The sequence below is a fragment of the Anticarsia gemmatalis genome, chromosome W (genome assembly GCF_050436995.1).
Source record: "Anticarsia gemmatalis isolate Benzon Research Colony breed Stoneville strain chromosome W, ilAntGemm2 primary, whole genome shotgun sequence".
Classification (NCBI taxonomy): domain Eukaryota; kingdom Metazoa; phylum Arthropoda; class Insecta; order Lepidoptera; family Erebidae; genus Anticarsia; species Anticarsia gemmatalis.
In genome coordinates this window covers 11407676-11429064 of record NC_134775.1, presented here as the reverse complement: position 1 = coordinate 11429064, position 21389 = coordinate 11407676, and the positions used below count along the sequence as shown (strand labels likewise).

The 21389-nt window shown below is 36.1% G+C and overlaps 1 pseudogene; it reads right to left on the bottom strand.

Moving 5' to 3' along the window:
- Positions 1-14474: 14474 nt before the first annotated feature.
- On the bottom strand, positions 14475-17625 carry LOC142985965 (uncharacterized; annotated as a pseudogene).
- Positions 17626-21389: the final 3764 nt, after the last annotated feature.

Genomic DNA, 21389 nt, shown 5'->3' with positions numbered 1-21389 from the left:
CTGCAAACTTCTTTTTTTTTTCTCTCCTCACTACCTACCAGGCTGAAAAAAAAATAATAACAATAAATAACGATGTACACATGTAATGTATATTAAAAAAATATGTATATAGGCATATAAATGTTTATTTAATTAAAGGAGTATTTTCTTACCTACTATGTTTTTGCAGTTATTGCACAAGAAGTGAGGTGCCCATATTTTATCCTGATTTCGTACTGACATGTTAAAGTAAGCTTCATAGGCTTCATAAAATGCCTTATTTGATAATAAACAAATTTTATTGGCTCTCACTTTAATAAAGTCATCACAAATGTAGCAAAAAGAGTCCATGTCGTTTTTAACTCTTTTTCGATGCCATTTTTAGACCCCGTGACGCAATAAAATACGTTATTCCTTTAGAACGTGCACGTGCATACTGCCATGATACTCTGCTACCGCTCACTTCACACCCCCAGCCCCCTCACCCCTGGTTTTACATCATAAATGCAACGGCTCTTCAAAAGATCTGCCAAAACTCCATATATTTAGGTTTCGTTATATATGTATAGTACAAAAGCAAACTTAATTTATTATTAATGTTGTTCCTGTTTTCTTTTTGATTTATATTATCAGAAAATGTTCACCAAAACACAGACTCAAAAAAAAAAATTTTTTTGTCGACTTGTGTAATCTAACCACACTAACGTTCCAACCATCATCTGCCTGTGCTGCCAACATTGAACCGACCACACCCAAGTGTAAACACTTGACGTTTCCGTTACATTAAATGATTTCTTAATTATCAAATCTATTTAAGGTAATTTTAATTAGATTGTTCGAAGATATAGCGCTGCGATGCTAAAACAACTATAATATTTGAAAAATGTACTTTATTACACTTAAATCTCAATCAAACCTTAGATTAGCATTCAGTTAAATATACTGAGGACAAATAAGAACAATAGTTAACAGTCTTCGTAAAATTTTAGCTTCGTCAAAGTGGCCACCTTTCTGCTTTATAACTTGTTCACAAATTCTGCTCATTCTTTTGATTAATTTATTGAAGTACTCAGAGTCCAGTGACTTCCATTCGCTCTGTAAATATTCCCACAACTGAGCTCGTTGGATACCGGTTTTTCACTTTTCTATCAAGTTCATCCCATACTAATTCAATCGGAGACAAATCTGGCGATTGTGAGGGCCACTTCATAATTTGCAAAATTTTTTCACCTCGTTTTTGCTCCAAAAACCCCTGGCACAGTTTGGATGACTGCTTGGGATCATTATCTTGTTGAAAATCAAAATTATGACCGATCACATTAATTCCAGAGGGAATGGCAATGTCTTCAAGTATTTTTCGATAGCCTTCTTAATTCAGTTTCCTGGTGGTTTTGATCAGATGGCCGGGTTTATTATTGCCAAAACATCCCCAAACCATCACACTACCACCGCCGTGCTTAACAGTCTGCACAGTACACGCTTCTAAAGCCCGCTTCTCTTTTGATCGGCGCACAAAAACACGTCTATTACATCCAAAAATTTGAAATTTGGACTCATCCGTCCAAAGGACTTTTTTCCAGTTTTTATGTGTTTTGGCCCACTCCAGTGTTTTTCTTTTATGGACATTAGTCAACCTGGGTTTTTTCGTTGCTACACATCCTCTCAAACCAGCAGATAGCAAACGGCTTTTTACAGTCGTTAATGAAACTGGCTTTTCTCGGGTTTCATTTAAAGTAGCGGCAATTTGAGGTGCGGTTAAACGTCGATTTCGTTTTGATAATGTCACAACGAAGTTATCCTCCTGCTTAGACGTAGATTTGGGACGCCCAGATCTCTTCCGGTCTTGATTTCCTCCAGTAGCTCGATTACGCACAAGAGTGTAATGCACACCCTTGTACGAAACACTGACCTTTTCTGCAATTTGGCGCATAGAATAGCTTTGCTCAAAGTACAGATAGAACTCCGCTAATCAAGCGAAATTTGTTTCCTTTTTACCATTTTATGTGCTCGCAAACTTTTGTAAGCTATCACATTAAAGTCACAAGTGACACTGAACTCTAATCTGTCAATTTTTGATATGGACACCCATATTGCGAAGATTAGACGTTACCTATTTGTGGACGATGGAATCATATTTAGGCATAAAATATTACGTTTCATTCACGCATGTAGAACATTGTAGAAATTCGTAGAAATAAATATATTATTATTAGAAAATTCTACTCGTTAATAATAGTACGAAAGAACAATCGTGAACAATGTAAGCGGCAGCGATCCTTCGATGCCGCTTACGCCGACTGTTCCCGAAAGATCAAGAACGAGATAGACATATAGGCGAGTCGCGTACGCGCGAGCGAGACGGCGGCGTTCTCGAATCTCGCGCGGTGCGGCACGGAGCGCTTGATCACTCGGTTTGATTCTAGATTAGTGTAGAAACAATGTTTATGAATATAAATAGGGACGCGCGCTGCGTAACATCAGTTTAAGTGGGACTTAAACTCATTGTGATCACATCACTGGGAAGAAAGAACATAGTGAATAGTGAACATTGCGAATATTATTGTAAAGTTTAAGTTGTAAACTCATTGTGATCACATCACTGGGAAGAAAGAACATAGCGAACATAGTGAATAGTGAACATTGCGAATATTATTGTAAAGTTTTAGTTTAAAACTCATTGTGATCAGATCACACGGAAGAAAGAACATAGTATGAATAAACGTACATAGTGAATGAACATAGTGAATATTATAAGCAAAGTATTTTGTAAAACTGTACATAGTGAATGAATAGTATGAACATAGTCATCGTATGAACATAGTGAAGTAAATAATAAGAACATTGTAAAGTACATAGAATTATACAGTCCACTTTGAAGATTTGAAGAAAATAAATATAAATATATTACTTCGCGTCAACTGGTGTTTTTATTGGAAGAAAGTAGTCCTCCACACTATTACTATAACAATGCTTAAAATCGCCAATTCTAAGAAATCTTCAGATGGCGGTGCCGCAACTTGAGTGATCATAAAACACGTGTGTCTTTCTTGAAAACAATGAATAGTTGATAAGAAATTAGTGTTTTTGTTACATTTTGTTGTTAGTACTAATCCCCTATTATCAATAATGTTTTTGATGGTTTTATAGTTTTTCTGAAAATGAGGATGATTCCAAAGTTATGGACGGTAGTATATATAGTATATATACCATGCGAACTGATGTAATTACTAATGTAACTAATGTAGTTATCTGTAAGTACTTACCTACTAGAAGAGAGCATACTAATATTATTTCACTTGACGAAAATATTTCAAATACAAACACCGGATCCGGCGGACCGGATTGCAATCCCTACTTCGAACCAAGCCCTTGTGCGAGGAGATTTATGACAAAGTGCGTTATCCTGCTACAATTTTACGCTATTCATATCTGTTTCGCCAAAAAGTGTGCAAAATGAAGCAGCAACACTGATTCTAGGACGTTGCTGTATTTGGTATAGTCCATGCGAGCCTCACACACAAACATTTCACCAATTCCAGCATCAGACATGCAGCCTCAAACCATAACACTGCTTCCGCTGTGTTTTACAGTGACACATTTTGAAAGGAATTCTTCGCCAACCCGGTGACGCACTAATGTCACACGAGCTGTGGCAAAAATCTATACTAATATTATAAAGCTGAAGAGTTTGTTTGTTTGATTGTTTGTTTGTTTGTTTGAACGCGCTAATCTCAGGAACTACTGGTCCGGTTTGAAAAATTCGAGAGTACCAGTAATAAATGTTACAAAAACGGGGAAAATTACGACCCATTCTCTCTTAAGTGACGCAAGCGAAGTTGCGCGGGTCAGCTAGTTTGAAATAAAGACAAAAATGGAGTTTTTAAGACATGAAGATATTTTAACTTACTATCATTATTATTAAATCTTTTTCGTTTATTTTACTTGAACATAAAATGAACTAACTCACCATAAATTTTGATTCGTCAGACCATACGATATTCGACCAGTCGCTTTCGATTAAACTTTTGTATTTTAAGGCCCATTTATAACGAAACTTTCTGTTGTTGTCGGAGAGCCACGGCTTCTTCCTGGCCTTACAGCCTTTTAGACCAGCTTCATGAAGTTGTCTACGCGTAGTACGATCAGAAATCGCTTCATTGATTTGCTCTGATAACCCAGCGGTTTGAAGAAGTTTTTCTCCTATTTTTCAAAGATTCTCTCACTAACTTGCGGTCTTCACAGCCACTTGTGATGCTTTTGCGCCCGGATCTGTGTCTATTGTTATAAAATCTGATAGCAGCAAATCGTTGAATAGCATATTGCACTGATCGGCGCGGGCATTTGACATTTTTCGATATCACCACCTGTAATGTCCCTTGTTCATGCAAAAGTTCAGATACAACTTTTACATGAACAAGGGACATCTCACACTCGTTATTCCAAACTAAGTACGCTTTTTTTAGGTATATTGCAACAATATCACTAAATGTAACGAGTATAAGCGCGAAAAGTTCACTAAATCAATGGATGTTTACACAACGAGCATCAATAGTGTACTAATCGATAAGTTCAAAAGTAGTCAAATGGTAAATTTTATTGCATTAGGTGTTTCATTGCACCACATGTGTTGGGTCATTGTTTTCTTATCCTTTTAGGAGCCGAATAAAATAATGCCTAAACATAAGATCTTTCCTTTTGTCTTAAGACTCCTCCACGTGAGAAGTTTGTAGGGTGCTCAATACTTTTGGCCAAGGCTGTATAAAATGAATTGATTAAATCAATAATTTTTGAATGCAAATCAAATGTTTTTTTAAACTATAATCTTTAATTTATATAATTTGATTATTGATAAATAAAATTCATATTAAAAATAAAAAAAATAATTAGTTCAATTTAATATATGTATTTTGATTTAATTCATGATAAAGACCAATAATTAAAATGATGATAAAAAAAATCTTGTTTTTGTTAATAAAAAAAAAAGGAATAATATGTAAAATCAATGCAATTTCAACATCAAAAAATACTGTAATTAAAAAAAAAGTGTAATGAGAAAGGAATTCGAGCTGATGATTTAGGATCAAATCCACATTCAAAAGGTGAAGATTTTTCTCGGTCAAAAAAAGATTTTTTTGATAGATAAAAATATTATAATATTAAAAATTAGTATGATTAAAATGAAAATATTTATTGTTAGAATAATTATTAATATTAAAATTGAATCTTTTTGATTGGAAGTCAAATATACTAAATATATTATATAAATAATTAATTTCTCATCATCAAATAATCATCAATCTCATCATAGTCCACTCAAAAAAGCAAGTGTAGAGTGCGTGAGAGAGATCCTAAGCAATTTCTTCAGAAATTCGTTCAGAATGCTTAGAGAATAAACATACTAAAAATCCCCGCCTCTAGGGGGTGCGCCGCAGTGGGGGGAGGGGGTTAAAGTTCCCATTTTTTAGTTTTTCACTAATATCTTTAAAACGGTTCGTCGTAGAGAAAAAGTTTCTCTACGTAATGAAAGCTGATAAAATTGTCTACAACTTTTGTTATACACACTTTATCGAAATTCTCATCAGTTTTCGAGCATCACGCTCCGAAATAGTTAAAATGAACGTTTTTCAGATCATGAGTGAGTGTCATAAATGCGAAACTTTGCTTTCGCTTATCTTCGGAACTAAATGACCTACAGACCTGAAATTTTGGATTTTAATTATGTGGTTATCGCTTACTAGATAACTGATGTTTCAGCGTTCTGGTCTAAATAAATATATATAAATAGAGGCGACGCTGAAAAACATTTCGCCGCATTTTCAGGCCCATATTTGAGAACCTCTGGATAATACCAGAACGCTGAAAATTTAAAATCAAAATCAAATCATTTATTCATTTAGGTCAAATATTGACACTTATGATAGTCGTTACAATTACTGAATCTACCACTAGCTCGGAAAGGGGGTAGAGCCTTATGAGAAGAGCTAGCGAGAAACTCACGGCCACTCTTTTCAATCGCCAAAAGTTTTACAATGTGGTTGATACAATAATTGATCATGCGAGGAGCTGCTAACAATCAGCGATATAGACTAAACGTCAATTATTAAGGAAAATGAATATAGCTAGGTTATTTATTAGTCTCTGATCATACCGTATGTTGGGAGCACCTACTAGCATGTGATAATAAGAATATGGGCAGCAAGTGAGCACATTGGTTGTAACATTATAGAAGAAAAAAATGACAGTTTTATGGTTAACATCAAGTTGTACGTAACATCACCTATTTGCATCATTAATTGCCCATATTTTACAATATTTAGACCTACTTCTACTGAGTTTATACAATTTATAGCAAAGTTCCCTAATTTCAAAGAATCCTAATCAAGCGAGCGACTAATCCCAAGAGCTATTGTCGTTTAGATGCACATCAATTCTGTAATAAGCTTTCCTAACGAGATGTTCCTTAACAGCAACTTTGAATTTAGGCAGGGGTAAATCAATGATGTGTTTGGGAAGCTTGTTGAAGAAACGAATGCCGAGACTTACAAACGAATTGTGCACCTTGTGTAAACGATGATGGGGACCTACTAATTTGTGTCTGTTTCTAGTGTTATAATTCTGTCTATCGCTATTTGTTGTGAAAGTCCCTAAATTTTGTTTTATATACAACAAGTTTGCAAGGACATACTGTGATGACACTGTCAGTATCCCTATCTGCCCAAAAAGCTCTCTCAAGGAGTCCCGCGCTCCTAAACTATATATTGCACGAATAGCTCTTTTTTGAAGGACAAAAATAACATCTATATCAGCAGCCTTACCCCACAGTAATATACCGTAAGACATGACGCTGTGAAAGAGATTAAGTTATCTAGTAAGCGATAACCACATAATTAAAATCCAAAATTTCAAGTCTGTAGGTCATTTAGTTCCGAAGTTAAGCGAAAGCAAAGTTTCGCATTTATGACACACTCATGATCTGAATAAGGTTCATTTTAGCTATTTCGGACCGTGATGCTTGAAAACTGATGAGAATTTCGATTAAGTGTGTATAATAAAAGTTGTAGACAATTTTATCAGCTTTCATTATGTAGAAGAAACTTTGGCTATACGACGAACAGTTTTAAAGATATAAGTGAAAAACTAAAAAATGGGGACTTTCACCCCCTTCCCCCACTCTGGCGCCCCCCTAAAAGTAGGGATTTTTAGTATGTTTATTCTCTAAACATCCTGAACCAATTTCTGAAGAAATTGTTTAGGATCCCGCTCGCGCACTCTTCACCCGCTTTTGGAGTATTCTTTGAGCGGACTAATGAGGAGACCACTTATTTTTAAAGTTTACTTTATTTTTATATTTCTGCAATGTAGAAAATACAATAATACATATACTTGGATAGTTTCAAATATCTGCAAGTAACGGTTTGAACGCTACAATAAAAAAAAACTTTTTTTTGTCCCCACTATTTTTTATTTTTTTTTGTTTTCAGATTTCTTCCTAAGGTTACACACAATAACCAAGCTAGGTTCCAAATTTCATCTTTCTAGGTTATCTGGAAGTAAGTTAGGTTTAGGTACTATCAGTCAGTCAGTCAGTGGGAATTTCACGATTTTTAGACCTTCATATTTTTATAGCCGTTAGAGCTAGCTATATGAAATTTTGGCTTCTACGTGTCCTTATGAACATAGTTGAACACACCTTTGAGTTTCATGTGTTTACGTTAAATAGGTTTTGAGTTATGGTGGGGTCAAAAGTGGCCCCAAATGGGTCGTGTAATATTATACTAGCGCTTGCCAGCCAGTTTTTGCTTTGCTTGAACTTGGCTTGACACGCTGCCGCGTGTCTAGATAATCCTAAAAGAGTATTAAATAAAATAAATAAAAATCTATACTTAATCTATTCTAATATAATAAAGCTGAAGAGTTTGTTTGTTTGTTTGAACGCGCTAATCTCAGGAACTACTGGTCCGATTTGGAAAATTCTTTCAGTTTTGATTGCCCATTTATCGAGGAAGGTTATAGGTTATCTATTCTAATATAATAAAGCTGAAGAGTTTGTTTGTTTGTTTGAACGCGCTAATCTCAGGAACTACTGGTCCGATTTGGAAAATTCTCAGTGTTTGATAGCCCATTTATCGAGGAAGGTTATAGGCTATATATCATTACGCTACTACCAATAGGAGCAGAGTAACAGTAAAAAATGTTACAAAGACGGGGAAAATTTTGACCCTCTCTTAAGTGACGCAAATAAAAATAAATGTTAAACCTTGAAAATTCATTATGAAGTTTAGTTAAAATAACGTTTTATATGAAATAATGACGATCTATTTGTTTTAAAGTATTTTTTTTTTTAAATTGGCATGATAATAACATACGTAATAACTTAAGACAGAAGGTCCTTTAAGTAGACAATAAATAGATTATTCGACTTGGTATTATATAGATCTCACAACTTTTTACGGCGAGACTTGAGGTTTTTACAGAATGTTTTTGATGGCATTTCACTTCTTTTTGAAGAGCGAACATAAGTCCAATTTGTATGGAAAGACGTTTTTTTCATAATTCAACATATTTTACTATGGGAATGTTGTTCAGTTTCATGGGCTAAACACCCTTACCCACCCTATACCCCCTCCCGTTATGCCTCATATAGTAGGTACCTGTTTACACCTATTTATTTTATTTTCTACAGTAATAATAATTCATTAACTGCAAATGTAACCTTGTAATCTTATACATTTATATAGGATTACAAAGTTATTGTTGCAGTTGGTGTATTCAGAAAACTGGACCGAAATTAGAAAATATTAAATTTTTCCCATGATTAAGACACTAAACCCTATTTGTATTCTAAATTTTAAGCTTCTAAGTCTATTAGAAGTACCTTAGACTTTTGATGATCGGTGAGTCAGTGAATCAGTGAATCAGTGAGTGACAAAATTCAAAATTTTAACAAATTGTCATTCTTAAACTACTGGTTCAAATTGACTGAAATTTTAAATATACCGTGTTTATACAATGTCTGATTAGTTGCTGAAAATCCAGGCTTCTTGTTTTATCCACAACGAAATTATAGGGGTGTCATAAATAGCCCGAATTGCTTCGAGAAAAGGATGTTACGGCCGTGCCGCTTTTTTTGCTCGACTTGCGGGGGCACTTCCGTGCCCCCAGATTCCTAATATCGACGCCCCCAAACAATAACTCGGTAATGTAGGTACTATTATGGACTTTATGCTTTTATGTCATTTTAGGCATCTATGGGTTAGGATACACCTTGGTAATTTTTTCCAGATTTTTCCTAATGATATTTACAAAAATATGATGATACACGTGTTTTTTGTGCGGAATTTAGATAAAAATATATGTTGGCAAAAAACCTGTTATACTAGATTCATACAAAAAAAACAATTCATATTTTATTTAGGCAATATACGTTTACCGGGTTATTGGCGTAAATAATTTTTATGAAGTTTTAAGTAAGAGTGAGTACACAGTTATTGTTGAATACAGTTGAATATACATATTCCATAATATACACTAACAATGTTATCTGATACTGGTATTGTCTCATTGAAGTACGCAATGTTTCAATACTGTGAATTTGTTTTGTATTTTTATCGATTACACCTAGAATGAAAAAAAAGTACGTTGCTCCCGATCAGGAATCTGATGTAGGTTTTTCTCCAGACGAGTTGGAATAAGCTCCGTGTCCACGCCCTAACATGGTGGAGAGCCTATTAAGTAGCATTTCAAGTCTAAGCGGAAACTTTGCACCTATTAATAAAATAATAAGTTTTCCAGAAATGATAAGCACTCCATCAACAATTTCAAATTTATCATTATATTTAACTCACGCAGATTTCGTAGCTTCTTCGACAGAAATATATATAGCATCAACCTTCGATTTATCTGTAACAGACATTGAAAACGAAAATCGAGTAAGTAACTAAGAAAATTTTAATGACACGCTAAAACTACATGAAATTTCAGCATTTAATCACAAAGATACATTAACCGGTACAACTTCTAATGATTGCTCACGTGCGATTATAAGCGAATATGAGATCACTGCAAACTTAATAATAACTAGTAGTGAAAAAGAAGAAAATGAGGTTTTAACTCCGGAAGAGCGATCAGAAAGAATCAACGATATAATAATGACAGCAGAAAGCGATCATGAGGTTGAGCAGAATTTATTAGTAAGCATTGAAGACATAGTTACTAGTAATGAATCTGGAAGGATATCCTTCTTTATTGGAAAAGGAAAATAAACTAGCTAGAAAACGCAAGCATGTCAGAAGTGAGTGGAGAGAAATAAAATCGTTTAAAATTCCAACAAACAGCAACTTACTAATGTTTGTAAGTTGCTGTTCTGCTAATATCTCGTCGCTCGCAGTTAGTCGCTTTTAGTAATACTATACCGTAAATTAATTATTTTTAACACTTAAAACTTTAATTTACAGTCACTCGTTTAAATACTACCCTTTTTAGAAAGAAATGTTAGTTTATTTAAAGTGCCAAATATAATTGTGATTTTATTAAATATTACTTATATTGTAATAGAAATCATTGTTTTTTTTTAATCTTTTCCGCCTTCTACAATGACATTTTTATTATTTAAAAAAGTCGGTATCAATTGGTAACAATAACAATGTTATTCTAATTTTCCTCATAATAATGATGTTATTTATCAATACCAAATTTGCAATGATTGGATGTTACCGGCAATAACTCCGTAAACGTATGTTACGCATCAGCCTAACGAAAAAAAATAACGCCGTAGAAGTCCATAATATGAAGTTACGAGTTATTCTTGGGGTAAAATTACAGCAATAACCCCGTAAAAACTTTAACTGTGATCTTTTATATGATATTTTTTTGGTATTATTTATTTTTATCAATTACAAGGTATTTAATAAAAGGCATTTAATTTTAATGCCATTGTTATATTCCGCCAAAAATTAGCTTTCTGTTAACACATCAATGACAGCAATAGTCCTACTCGTTCAAAAGATATTTAATAAAATCAGTAAATCTTTTCTCCTGTAAAATTTAGATTTTTCGATTACCGACTTATTGCTTGGGGGCATCGATATAGTTCTAATTCAATTTAAAGAAAGATTAAATAAGTTAGTTGAGGGATCAAAAATGGAAAATAAATCTATACTAATATTATAAAGCTGAAGAGTTTAATATTATAAAGCTGAAGAGTTTGTTTGTTTGATTGTTCGTTTGTTTGTTTGTTTGTTTGTTTGAACGCGCTAATCTCGGGAACTACTGGTCCGGTTTGAAAAATTCTTTCAGTGTTAGATAGCCCATTTATCGAGGAAGGCTATAGGCTATATATCATCACGCTACGACCAATAGGAGCAGAGTACCAGTGAAAAATGTTACAAAAACAGGGAAAATTATGATTCTCTTATGTGACGCAAGCGAAGTTGCGCGAGTCGGCTAGTTACTTATAATTTTCAAAGTAAATTTTTATTTTTAAAATTGAATTTTTTTTTTCTTATTTGTATTTTTCGAATTCATATAAATAATAAATACAAATAAAAAAATAAAGAAAATATTCAATTAATAGGTATTATTTGAGGAATAAAAGAATATTACTTATGTAATAATTTAAATTTGACATATTTATGTTATAAAAACTAATTCTTTAATTGATAGTTATATCATTAGAAGTAATAGGCTTGTAGACAAGTTTTGAAATTGACTTTTATTTGATAGATGTATGTGTATTAATAGCGAAAAACATAATATTTCAGTACATAACTCTGTTATAAATAATATTTTTGACTTTTTCTGTCCCGTATTTCAATCGAGCTTCAAAACGCCCCAAGTGACAGTTGACAGCTACAGCCAAACGTTATTTTGATCGAAGACCGACGTATATAAGGTGCAGCGCAGACGGCACACTTTTTGTGTGCGATCGAGTCTGCAGAATATCATGATAGACATTTAAAAAGAAAAATGTGGGATGAAGTGTGCTGTATTGTTTATTCCGCTCCTGTTTGGACATGTATGAGTCTAAAGAAAAAACAAAATACGGTAAGTTTAAGTTTTTAATAGACTTTACCACATTAGTACACAGACTCGATCGCACAAAAAGTGTGCCGTCTGCGCTGCACCTAATACTCGACATTGGTCATTACTGATCTCTTAGCTGCATTTATACATACTTATTGCTCGATTATAAACCAGAAAAATATTTATATTAACTTACGAACATGATCAATGAGGTATACAGTTGATGCAAAAATATAAAATGTAATATGTTAAGACGAATGACAAATTTTAATACTTTAATTACGCATTGACATGCAAAATAATAATTTCCAAGTAATTTTTCTTAGAATTTTCGTAAAATGGAAATAAATAATTTAAAGTACTACAATAAATCAATATTCACTAGCCGATTTTAATACCAATATACAATAGTTAGGCCATAGTTATCTTTAGTATGTTACAAATGCAAATTATTGGTAGACTAGATAATCTAAATAACTTGAATTTTACAATTAAAAATACAATACAATTTTATAAACAGAATACAAATAAGAATGAGCCATTTCTTAACAAAATAAATAGCAAAATACTACCTAGTCAGGTCATAAGTTCTGTCACACAATAAAAACTTTTCAATTATGGAATGCTGGCCACAAAAATGTTTCTTAATTTTGAATTTTGAATCTTTTGCGAAAATAAGAATGTGTCATTTTCATATTTGGCGTATTTTTAAATATGGAGTTGACGCGTAAAGAAGACCGTGTCGCGGTTATCGCGCTACATCGATGTGGTTACGCGCCAACTCAGATTTTTGATATACAAAAAAAATTGAATTTAACCAAAAGATTCATTTATCGTACCATCAAACGTTATAATGAGGACTCAAGTTTGGAAGATAGAAAAAGAAGTGGTCGCCCTCGCTCTGTTAGGACGCTAGCAGTGATAAAAGCTGTGAAGGCGCGAATCCAAAGAAATCCCATACGCAAGCAGAAACTGTTGGCCCTTCAAATGGGGTTAAGCAGAACCACGGTCAAAAGGGTGTTGAATGAAGACCTAGGGCTACGAGCCTATCGCAGAAAAACAGGACATCGCGTAGATGCGCGTCTAATGGACATGAAACTGAAGAGATACCGCGTTTTGTTGAAGCGGTACGCGGGAAAAAAGCATCGTCAAATTCTCTTTTCGGACGAAAAAAATTTTACCGTGGAGGAGAGATAAACAAAATGATAAGGTGTACGCCCACAGCAGTGAAGAGGCCAGCAAGCGTATTTCGCGTGTCCAGCGAGGACATTTTCCACCCTCACTCATGGTTTGGCTAGGAATCTCATATTTGGGCTTAACTGAGGTACATTTTTGTGAGAAAGGCGTAAAAACAAACGCGATTGTGTATCAAAATACAGTCCTAGCGAACGTTGTGGAATCAGTTTCTCAATCAGTGTTCAATAACAGACCCTGGGTATTCCAGCAAGATTCTGCACCAGCTCATAGAGCGAAAAGCACGCAAGACTGGCTAGCGGCGCGCGAAATTGACTTCATCCGGCACGAAGACTGGCCCTCCTCTAGTCCAAACTTAAATCCGTTGGATTACAAAATATGGCAACACTTAGAGGAAAAGGCCTGCTCAACACGCCATCCTAATGTAGAGTCACTCATGGCATCCTTGATCAAAGCAGCCGCCGATATAGACATGGACCTCGTGCGTATTGCTGTAGACGACTGGCCGCGCAGTTTAAAGGATTGTGTACAAAATCGCGGAGCTCATTTTGAATAATAGTAATTAAAATAAGAATCCATGTTTTATTACGTATCTTTTAATATATAAATGTGTGAATAAAAATGTGACAGAACTTACGACCCGACTAAGTAAATATGTCCATTAGTTGTTTACTTTAACAAATATTTAATGATAATAATCGCTTTGCTAACGAAATCGGGTACAAATCGAATTCGCAGCAAGTAGAATAACGCAGTGGCTAAATTCCGTTTATCATTAATAAATTTAACCGTAATGAGGAAGGGGTTAGGCCTTGAGTCCACCACGCTGGCCAAGTGCGGGTTGGGAACTTTGCATGCCCTCAATAAATGTATTAAACAAATTTTAGGCATGCAAGGTTTCCTCACGATGTTTTCCTTCACCGTTGGAGCATGCGACAATTATTCCTATTACACACATAACTTCGAAAAGTAGAGTCCGACCGAAACTGATTTTTAAACCGAAACCGAAACCGAACTTTCGGTTCTGATCTCAGTTTCGGCCGAAACCGAAACTTACACAAACATAATATATTAAAATTTTCTGTTTTTTACTGAAATGTATTACTTACAATTTTATTTGCTTCATTGGTGTAAAATGAAACAAGCAATAATTAAGTTATGTGAAAAAAAATGTTTTATGTCATTATGCCATTAAATCTATACTAATATATATATATTATATTATATTGGTCCTAGCCGATTTCGGCGACAGCGACTGCAATTATTGTGGACTTTGCTCGTTACTGCGGAGCTCCACGTTCATCCTCTCTTTGATGAGCTCGGAGGTGACTGGCGTAACCAATCTTGGCTACGAATGTGCGGTCACAACGTGGACACGTCAGGACTCCACCGCAGTAGTTATAAGTTATAGCCATGGGTGGTCTGGCTTTTAGTGCGTCTCTTGTTCGATCAAGGTTCTCCTTTCGTTGGTCCTCGAAAGCGTAGGTTTTCCGCTTAACGAGAGACCTCCATTCCGACCGGTTACCAGCCAGCGACTCCCAACTAGAAGGGTCGATATCACATCTTTTCATGTGCCTTTTTAGCCCATCTTTGTATCGCAAGAGCTGTCCGCCTTGCTTGCGCTGGCCTTCTTTAAGCTCACTGTAAAAGATGCGCTTAGCAACCCTTGCTTCGGGCATTCGAAACACATGACCGCACCAACGCAGCTGTCGTCGCATCAGATACGCTTCGATACCGCAGGTGTTAGCGCGTCGCAAAACTTCTGTGTTTCTGATGCGATCAGACCACTGAATACCCATTATGTTCCGAAGGCATTGCATATGGAACCGGTCGAGAGCGCGTATGTGTTTTCGGTACATGCACCAAGCTTCTGATGAGTACAAGAGATTAGGCAGGACTATAGCTCGATAGACAGAGATTTTGGTACTGATCTTAAGATCGTGTGACTGGAACACCTTGTGGCGTAGTTTGCCGAAAGTTGCCGATGCAGCACCAATTCGTGCGTTTATTTCAGCATCCAGGTCACACTTCGCTGTGAGTGTGCTGCCTAAGTACTTAAATTTGTCTACAGATTGAAGGACATCTTGACCAAGACAGATCTGTAAAGGTCCGTGGTAAGAACCTGTGGCCATCACTTCTGTCTTCTTCGCATTGATCCTAAGCCCAAATCTTCCACATGCCTGGTCGAGACTGGTCATTAATGTTTGTAGAGACGTTGGGGAGTCCGTTACAAAACACAAGTCATCGGCGTACATAATTTCTGTGACTAAGTCATAAGAAACCTTAGTGCGAGCCCGTAGTCTGTCCAAATTAAATAGCTTCCCGACCGTTCGCAATGCTATGCTATGCAATCTCGGACTACCACCGCAAAGTAAAGTGCAAACAGAGTAGGCGCAAGAACACAGCCTTGTTTAACGCCACAGGTGACCCCGAAAATACTCTGTTTGGTTGCCGTTGACCGCTACGCAGCAACTCATGTTGTCATGAAAGAGTCGTATTAGTCTTACAAATTTTTCTGGGCATCCTATTTTTAGTAATATTTCCCATAACGCTTCACGAGGAACACTGTCAAAAGCTTTTTCTAGGTCAACAAAAGCCAGAAGCATTGGCTGACCCTGCTCACGGCTCTTTTCCTGAAGTTGGCGTAAGGAAAAGATTGCTTCACAGGTTACTACATACTAATATTATAAAGCTGAAGAATTTGTTTGTTTTTTTGATTGTTTGTTTGTTTGAACGCGCTAATCTCAGGAACCACTGGTCCGAGTTGAAAATTTCTTTCAGTGTTAGATAGTCCATTTATCGAGGAAGGTTATAGGCTATATATCATTACGCTACTACTAATAGGAACAGAGTACCAGTGGAAAATGTTACAAAAACGGGAAAAATGTTGACCCATTCTCTCTTACGTGACGCAAGCGAAGTTGCGCGGGTCAGCTAGTATATAATAAGCATGTTAAATTAAGGATTACTTCAGGTAAAAATTAAAAAATCAACACTTAAACTAGGTACTTAATATGAATTAAAATTCAAATAGAAAAATTATTAAATGACACGTACTAAATACGAAAAATCTGTCCAAATGAGTCACACCAGCACATCAAAATATGACTATTAAACATACTGCATTTAATTTGTGTACTTATGCTGATAATTATAGTTTTTGTTTTATCAAAATCGGGTCAAAATTACCGAAGTTACAGCGTTATAAAGTTTCACTGCTTTTTTAAATTTGTGTTGCTTCGCGCGCTATGCGCTGACGTCACGTCGCGACAGACACGCTTGTTCGACTGCGGGTGATGCGGAGTTTTGATTTGAAAGGTGATTTGCATTTAATATTTAAAGAGTCTGTGTTATAAATTGATTAGGATATTATTCTAATTGTATTAATAAAGCGCGATGGAAGAAGGTTTTGTAAAAGGACAGTCGGATAACCTACCAAAAGTCGGTGTTTCAGAACATAATGATGCAGAATAAAAGTGATTTAACGGTTAACAATAATTTATTAGGAAACGATTTTAACAGTTCGACGTATGGCGTAAGAATGACATGACGACATTATTTTTGTGCAATCAACCAAAGCGCCTGTTGATAATTTGTCCGCAGTGTTCTATCTCGATTGTCTTCGTAGTTTTATGGCAGGAGCCTTAACATGCTCCCCCCGTTGAAAAGTATTTTCAACTAGTTTTGCAGTTCTTCTGCTGTAGGTAGAGGACATAGCCGCACGAAGGGACGGCGCACGCAGCCCCTGATGGTGTTGACATCTGCTACCCTCGCGATGCCGTCAGGACCCGGGAACAGACGTAGTACTCGCCCAAGTCGCCATTGTAAGGGAGATGTATTATCTTCGGCTAATAGTACCATATCACCAACATTCAACTTAGACGTACTGGTACGCCATTTTGTGCGCTGTTGCAGTTCTGCCACATATTCCTTTTGCCAGCGTTGCCAGAAATGCTGTCGGATTTTTTCTAGACGTTGGTATCGTTGGAGGCTGCTCTCTTTGTGTTCCAACAGCGGTGGTGCTGGTAGTGCAGTAAGCGGTCTCCCGATGATGAAGTGTCCTGGGGAAAGAGGAAGGAGGTCGTCAGGACTGGGTGAGAGTGGGCACAAGGGACGACTATTCAAAACCGCCTCCACTTGCGCAAACAGAGTGGAAATTTCTTCAAATGTTAAATGACTATTTCCAATAATACGTTTCAAATGGTATTTAGCGGATTTGATTCCGGCTTCCCAGATACCGCCGAAATGAGGAGCGTAGGTTGGGATGAACATGAATTTGATGCCTTGCTGACTTGCAAAATCAATCAGAGAATCTTGATTTTGGTTAATTAATGATCCTAATTCTTTGGCTGCAGCAACAAAGTTTCGACCATTGTCGCTATATATTTCTGTTGGCTTGCCTCTTCTAGCGACAAATCGCCTTATTGTCATGATAAAGGCGTCTTTCGACAAGTCACTTACAGCCTCTAAATGCACGCATTTATATCGTAGGCATACAAATAGGCATAAATAACATTTCGTGATACGACTCCCACGACCCTTACGATTGACTATAAAGAAAGGGCCAGCAAAATCTAGACCAACGGATGTGAATGGAAAGCCTGGATTAATACGTGAAGCAGGTAAATCACCCATTTTAGTTTGCAATGTTTTGCCTCGCAAGCGCCGGCACGTGACGCAGTTGTTTACGGTGCGCCTAGCGAGACGACGACCATCGATTGGCCACACGGTTTCTCTTACAGTCGCTAACAATAATTGAGCACCAGCGTGCATATTATTTATATGTTCATAATGGAAATAAAGTTTTGTGAGTCTGTGTGATGCATGTAACAATATAGGATGTCTTTTTTCATAAGTATAAGTAGAAGCATCTATACGTCCACCAACTCTAATTAATAAGTTTGAATCTATGAAAGGTGATAATGATAACATTTTACACTTATGACTTAGCTGTTTATTGCTAGACAACAAATTGTATTCATTAGGAAATGATTCACGTTGAGAGATAAGGCACAATGCATAGAATGACTCACGCAACTCGGCAGGTGTTAACGCACCTAAGCGCCTATTGTTTTTGTTTTTAATATTATACATAAATCTGAGAACGTAAGCAAACAATTTGTTTAGTTTATTGAATGACGAATATTTGTTAAAGTCTAATAGTGGAGTGGTAATTGCTACGGAATGAGATTTTACTTCGGGTAATATTAGCGGTTCGTTGACTTTGAGTACTGGCCATTCAGATTCATGCCTATATAAATAACTAGGACCTAACCACCATATATCCATATTTATTAATTTATCTGCATTTACGCCTCGAGAGATTAAGTCAGCCGGATTTGAGTCTGTTGGCACATACCTCCAAGCGTTAGGGCTAGTTAGTTGTGTTATCTCATGAACGCGATTGCGTACAAATGTTTGTAATTTGTTTAAGTCACTATTTATCCAGCTAAGTACAACGCTGGAATCGGACCAGTGAATAGTCCTGTTAGGACTATATGATAGTGAGTCTAGCACACACTTGCTTAACCTAGCAGCTAGGAGTGCAGCACTTAGTTCCAGGCGAGGAATAGTGGTAGGTTTTACTGGCGCGACCTTGGACTTAGCGCAAAGTAAGCGGACAGTAACCTCATTATTATGACCTATTGATTTCATGTAAACACAAGCTCCGATAGCCGCATTGGAGGCATCGCTAAATGAATGCAGTTCTATATATTTTGGTGTATCACATAATACTAAACTAGATATAATATTATAATATTAAAAACAAAAACAATAGGCGCTTAGGTGCGTTAACACCTGCCGAGTTGCGTGAGTCATTCTATGCATTGTGCCTTATCTCTCAACGTGAATCATTTCCTAATGAATACAATTTGTTGTCTAGCAATAAACAGCTAAGTCATAAGTGTAAAATGTTATCATTATCACCTTTCATAGATTCAAACTTATTAATTAGAGTTGGTGGACGTATAGATGCTTCTACTTATACTTATGAAAAAAGACATCCTATATTGTTACATGCATCACACAGACTCACAAAACTTTATTTCCATTATGAACATATAAATAATATGCACGCTGGTGCTCAATTATTGTTAGCGACTGTAAGAGAAACCGTGTGGCCAATCGATGGTCGTCGTCTCGCTAGGCGCACCGTAAACAACCATTTGTGGACAGTTGATGACATGTAGTACCCATCATATAGTTCCACGTATTTTCAGCGGTTGTAATAGCGTATTCTTTAATTACGGCACGTCTACAAACTCTCCAGATGTGATAGCTCTCAGAATCAAAGCAAATCTGCGTATTAGGTCTTCATCTAATCCAAATACCGTACTTGTAACGACAAGATAAAAAATTGATATTAATATCAAACTGGGGATTAGACGGTGCATCTTATCAAAGTAGATATAAGCAAAACATAGAGAGTGTTCAAGATGATTCCAGCGTATTTATGACCTCTTTGGTTCCATTAAGGTTGATAGCTGACGGTGATACCATATGGGTGAATCCAAAACCCTACTCACCTATGTATTACCCTCCAGTCCAGTTTAGTTTTTCGAAAGCATCTAAAGAAATTGTCATGAAGGAAAACACTGCTATGGATAACAATATCGAAGCTCTCGTTACGGATAACAAAATTGCAGCTCTCATTCCCTCAAAATGTCAGGGACATGAAATTAGTCACCAATTAATGATGACGATGATTGATGGCAAAATTTGTATAGATATGTACAAAGAAGCGAAGTCAATGCGGCCTGCTACATGTGTTTGGCTAAGACCATATAAATGAATAAGTTAGATGCCATTGCGTCAAAAACCGTTTCTTCTGGTGTATATGAGTTCGGATTATCATAATTTCATGCCCACGTAAATCTGATGGAATAATTTTTACACATACCGTATCGTCTCGACTTCAAAAAGTGGTCTGCTAGAGGAGAAGGCCATCAAGAGTTATTGCATCCACGAAAATCTCATCCAAGATCGATTCAAAGATGGATTTTCGTGGATGCAATAACTCTTGATGGCCTCGCTTCTTTGTACATATCTATACAAATTTTGCCATCAATCATCGTCATCATTAATTGGTGACTAATTTCATGTCCCTGACATTTTGAGGGAATGAGAGCTGCAATTTTGTTATCCGTAACGAGAGCTTCGATATTGTTATCCATAGCAGTGTTTTCCTTCATGACAATTTCTTTAGATGCTTTCGAAAAACTAAACTGGACTGGAGGGTAATACATAGGTGAGTAGGGTTTTGGATTCACCCATATGGTATCACCGTCAGTTATCAACCTTAATGGAACCAAAGAGGTCATAAATACGCTGGAATCATCTTGAACACTCTTTATGTTTTGCTTATATCTACTTTGATAAGATGCACCGTCTAATCCCCAGTTTGATATTAATATCAATTTTTTATCTTGTCGTTACAAGTACGGTATTTGGATTAGATGAAGACCTAATACGCAGATTTGCTTTGATTCTGAGAGCTATCACATCTGGAGAGTTTGTAGACGTGCCGTAATTAAAGAATACGCTATTACAACCGCTGAAAATACGTGGAACTATATGATGGGTACTACATGTCATCAACTGTCCACAAATGGTTGATTCACGGAGGAGACATAATTGCAGTAAATGCTATTGTACCAATTAGAAGTCTTTCGGAAGAAGCTTCAGAGGCCCGAAACAAAGATTATACGAGGTTCAGAGAGCACCATTCGAGGAGGAGGAATACAATTTCGGGATTTCTCAGAACGTTTTGGTCTAAGCATGAAAAATATTGTAAATTACACTTGTTTTAGTCATACTTAAGCATTTAAATGTATCATAAACAAAATTTTTTTTTTGAAAATTTTGCCGATTTTTAGAAAAAAAATCGCAAGTGATGCCGCGATATAAAGTATGTCAAAAATTCACAAGTAAATAGTACTATATCAGTGTGCAAGGATATAACGGCCAACCTTGCGATTCCAGAGATATTCTCATTTTTCATGTCAGCTCCATACAAAATTTTCTTAAAAAAATTATAACTCTTCCATTTGTGCACACAATAACTACATATGACATTTTATAGAACAGTAATGATTAGCAGAATACATTTCCATCAAAAAAAATAACATTCACGACATCGAGATCCTATGTCTTCTACAGCCGATTTTCGATCCACCGTGCGGCGGCGCGCTGAG